Consider the following 5,352-nt stretch of genomic DNA (forward strand, 5'->3'; position numbering starts at 1 on the left):
AGCAGACCAGTGTTTGTTGGCTTACGGTAAACACTTGTTATCAGCTTGCAGCCCTTCTTGCATATCTCAATGCCCACAAATGGCAGCTTACCATTTGACGCGATCTCCATGGTGAAGGATATAGATGGATGACAGTTGTTCAAAGTCTTCAGAAAGGCTTCTGCGGTTTGTATGTCTTTCACTGTGGCTAGTGTATCATCTACGTAGCGTCTGTAGAAGTCTGGCAACTTGTTCTCGTTCTGTAGCTTTTCTTCGATGGAACAAAGGAACGATGGAACATTTATTTTAATCTTAATTTATTCATTATCACACCTTTATCTTAGTATAAATAACTTTCTTTCGCATATGAATTTTAACTTGAAAATGGTGCCAGGATGTCACCGAAACGTCGTTCATTATTTTCGCTTGTATTCATTGATTACAAAATTATTAAGTTATTTTATTAGTGATGTATGTGTCAAGCATTTATTTAATCGCTTATTCTTATAGTAATACTGATTAAATTCTTGCATTTAATGTATTACTGTTACGCAGAACTTAATAGATACAGTGCGTTCAAGTACAGCGTTTATTTTAGGGATACCTTGTCTTAATAAACGTTACATTGTATTATTCATTTCCTTTATTGTGTACTCTAAAACCTGAGAACAATATTTGCACATCTCATTTCCTTTCGCTTACCCTGGGTACAAGAGGATTTTTCTAGCACGCGGTGGATTACTCTTCGAAAACCTCTGGCACCCACTCTGGGTACCTTTCACTTGAAAGACGTGTAAAATAGATCTTTATGAGATAACTGCTACGTCGCATTGAAAATGGAGGCAAACGGAAAACATAGTTTTAAAGATTACGTCCGTCGAGCAAGAAACGAAAAAACTAGGAGCGAATGGAAAAATAGTCGCACGAAGTCTAAGAGATGGTCGCGAAATCCCCCAGATTTTGCGCGGCCAAAGCTCGCGCTTTTTTTTCTCTTCACGCTCAGCGAAGAAATCCTCAAACGACGGGCTGGTCGTTTAGTCTAGGGCAGGGCGTGAGACGGCCTTCTCCCGCCTTGTCTTAGGATAACGACTGGCGCTACGTTTGCCCCGTTTACAGATTTCTCCCTGAAATGTCGTACAGAAATCCAATCACTACACGACACGGAGTGAAGGAATCGAGAGGAACCTGAAAAGAGACATCTCTTTTTCTTGGTTTAACTTTCAACGTGGTGAATTTGGAAAACTGACGTTTCGGGCGTTAGTCCTTTTCTGAAGGAAACTAGAGAATTGTGGGTCGTGTTAACTGGACACGACTCGCAAAGCATGTCGGAAGAAATTTTTTAAATGCACTCATCGTCTGATCGTCGATCTGTAAACATCTCCTCGAGGTGAGAAAAAATTCCTACGCTAAAAGAAATATAAAATCACTTGCGAGCCAAGAAGCACCTATGCTGCTTGGGTCGCAATGCACCTATGCTACTTGGCTATGCTATATTGGCGCTTTAATTTTTCCTAGTTCGTGAGCGGGCGGTATTCTACAAATCCTGCGATCTGATTGGTTCCGGGAGCGGGCGGTATTCTCCAATCCGGCCCGCTCACAGCGGGCGGTATCCGTTGCGAGATGAATCGTCGAGTGTGTTTTCCGCGCGAAATTATTTTGCAGCGTTGTACGAACGAAAACATGAAAGATTTGCTCTGTAAAATCGAAATAGCTGCTCACCAGTCGTTGTAAATGAGAAAGGACAAAATAGAAGTGGAATTAAAGGCCTCGAAGTTCTTCCAAAGGCGAGTAAACATTTCTTTATCGACAAAATCGAGTTCTAGTTTCGTAGTTTGTGGTTGTTTACAAGTCTTGTTTGTTCATTTCGCAATCATTTTAACGCCATTGCGGTAAGCTGCACCGGTTTTTAACTTCAATTTTGAGTAACAACTGCCTTTTATCGGCCACTTTTTTGCCAAAACAAAACACTAGTTGACATCATTCAAGAAAATGAGGTTCTTTAATTAAAAACAGTCAAAATAATTCTCGCAATATTGTGCCGTACGTCCAAACTACGCATTTCATTCAGTTTCACTTTCGCACTGTTCATCACAAAGAAATTCTGCTGGGAATCAACGCAGAGTTTATTAATACGTTAAAAACAAGTATGTATAGCTGTACCGAAACTGTGTTTCAGGAGATAATGTTCTTTAGTCCGAGAATTACCATCCTACGAACACAATTCCTTTCAAAACATTCATTGGGAAGCCGAAATCGATTTAAAAGTGTTCAGTTTTGTCAATGATATAAATGCTTTGCCTCGATTTTACATTTATGCCATATTTACTACAATTTCTTTTATTGAATCTCTTCAGTGTCAATTTAATATGCTAAACCTTTCTGTCAGTTCGGCTCATTTAAGCGAGGCTATAAACAGGCAGCATTTTAATTACACTCTTGCTAATCCGTCGATCGACACAACATTGAAATGACGCGCGTATACAAACATTTAAGGTTTTGTGAAAAAATCTTCCTAGGTTTCTTTTAAAAACAAATAAAGTAGGAAAAAAATAAAAACGTTATTCACCAGCCTTGGTCGGTCCGTATTGGGAAAAACTGTGCCCGAAGTCTTGGATACCGCCCGAGGCCGCTCAGAAATGTCGAGTGCCGAAGTACGTCAATGTACTGCTGGCAAACGCAGTTTGCTTATTTATGGTTTTTGATGGATTTTCGCTGGGTTATAATTATTCATTAGGAGTGTTTTCACTCGCATTTTTAAGCATGTTGCGCGAAGGATAAGTGGAATACATGTATATTTTTCGTTCTTAAAGCGGGTTGCGCGAAGGATAAGGTATTCGGTAACAATAGTTCAACTGCCTGTGGCCGGGAATTCTGGGCAATCAATCCGACATGCCCAATACGGCCAAAAAAGGATAATATAAACACTACAAAAAGAAAAATAGAAAGTAAACATTAAAATATAAATACAATCAATAGATGTACCAATTTAGGCCATTTTCCTGTTAAAACATCAACAGAAGTCTGAAATCACACCATCAACTCCCGCAAAGTGCGGCGAAATGGAACAGAGCTGAGTGACATATCAAGGGAAAAAAACCCAACTCCAAATTTGACCGTTAAAACGGCGGGGCCCGCCCGGGCCCACCATACTTTTCTTAAAGTTCAACTATCGAACTTAAGTTCTATGCAAAAATAATTTACAGTACTGATCCTTGTTTGTCAAGGAATGAGCAAATGTCCATGGATGTCGAACGCGTACATGAGTTCAATCGACTAGTTTTGAGAGCAAAATCGCTTCCCTTAATTCAAAACTTGACAGATGACTGGCCTGGGTATTATTCTTCTAGCTCCAAGAAAACTGTCCGTAAAAACGTTAAAGTTTTGCCGGAATCGTACGAAGAAGATGAGACCTTCTTAAAATCCCGCGACAAAATTGTCCGCCATTGCTTCTACCTTGATTGGTCAAAAAATGTCACGTGAAGCGTGTCCAACCCCCTGGCCGGGGAGGGAGGGCATGAACTCAGGTTAGGGTTGTGTGTGCATGCGTGTTCCTGCAGTGGCGAATGGAGTAATCAACCTCGTACCTTTGGTCTTCGTTCCCCTTGACCTTCACCGCGGTCAAACGTTTCTGGCAGCTTTTCGCTCTATTTCGGCGAATTTGGTTTATATTGAATGTGTTAGTATGAGCGCGCCCGAGCGAGCAAGGATAGTATAGTGCAAACATATTCCGTTTTCCTCAGGTAAACTAGTGTTTTTACCTTTAAAATGTTACGCATCCGAGCCAAAGTGCTTTGACAAATGGCGCCGATAAGTTTGCATATCGCTATTTTCAAACACGTAGAACTTTTTTAGTAAAGCTCCAATAACGGTAATGTATCGAACTTTGAACTGTGAAATTAAAACCTTATCTTTAAAGTCCTTTTCTTATTTCCATATTTCTGTCGTTTGACCGCGGTCGACCCTTGACTAGGCAAGCTTGCACAGTAAGAAACGAAGACTCGAGGTACGAGGTCGAGGGAGTAGTCTCCTTCGCAGCTCCTTTGGGCTCGTCACGCAACGCTCCCTCTCTCGGGAAGGGAGCATTGCGTGACGAGCCCAAACAACGGCTGCGTAGGAGACTTCTAAAGGAGACGCGATATAGAGAGAGCACAATACGCAAATTGCCCATTTCAGATATTTGATGCTCTCTAGAGTATTTTTCTTTTATCTAAATGACTATCCATTTTATCATAGAGTTTTTAATTAAAATAAATATTTCTTGGGGGTAACATCACGTGATCTGAAGTTGGACAACAAACTGATGAAGCTAAATAGGTCTTTTACATGTACACTACATTTTTCGCCTCGATTTCTCCAGTCCTCTCTACTAGATACTGTTTTGGACCATTTCTTCTTCCTCCCTATTCTTATCCTCCCCCACCCCCCGTAATAAGAAGACAAAAATGAAAAAAAAAAATAACACAACCTAAGAAACGTTCGTTGATCCCAGGCGGATCATAGGGCATAGCACGAAGCGCAATCAGGAGGATCAGGCTCCAGGCGTGATACCAATATGCCAGCGCGAAGCGTAATACCAATATGCCAGCGCGAAGCGTGATGCCAATATGCCAGCGCGAAGCGTAATACCAATATGCCAGCGCGAAGCGTGATACCAATATGCCAGCGCGAAGCGTGATACCAATATGCCAGCGCGAAGCGTGATACCAATATGCCAGCGCGAAGCGTGATACCAATATGCCAGCGCGAAGCGTGATACCAATATGCCAGCGCGAAGCGTGATACCAATATGCCAGCGCGAAGCGTGATGCCAATATGCCAGCGCGAAGCGTGATGCCAATATGCCAGCGCGAAGCGTGATGCCAATATGCCAGCGCGAAGCGTGATACCAATATGCCAGCGCGAAGCGTGATACCAATATGCCAGCGCGAAGCGTGATACCAATATGCCAGCGCGAAGCGTGATGCCAATATGCCAGCGCGAAGCGTGATACCAATATGCCAGCGCGAAGCGTGATGCCAATATGCCAGCGCGAAGCGTGATGCCAATATGCCAGCGCGAAGCGTGATACCAATATGCCAGCGCGAAGCGTGATACCAATATGCCAGCGCGAAGCGTGATACCAACCGTGATGCCGGTTAGCGCAGAGCGGGAATTGTAGCAAAAGGTCTGTCCATTCCAAAATGTGGCATGATTTCTGACGTCATTGTTTGTCACTCCGTCCACCCCGACCCCCTGGGTGCAAGTGTCAATTGGTTGTTTCCTGCATTTCTCTCTTCTCGATCTCTCAGTGTACCGAAAATGAGGGGGTGGTAGTAAGTACGCAGTATTCCACGTACCCCTGCCCTGACCACTCCACGGGCACTCCATTGTGCA

This window comes from Oculina patagonica, chromosome 2 (assembly GCF_052425735.1).
Source record: "Oculina patagonica isolate OP01 chromosome 2, crgOcupat, whole genome shotgun sequence".
Classification (NCBI taxonomy): domain Eukaryota; kingdom Metazoa; phylum Cnidaria; class Anthozoa; order Scleractinia; family Oculinidae; genus Oculina; species Oculina patagonica.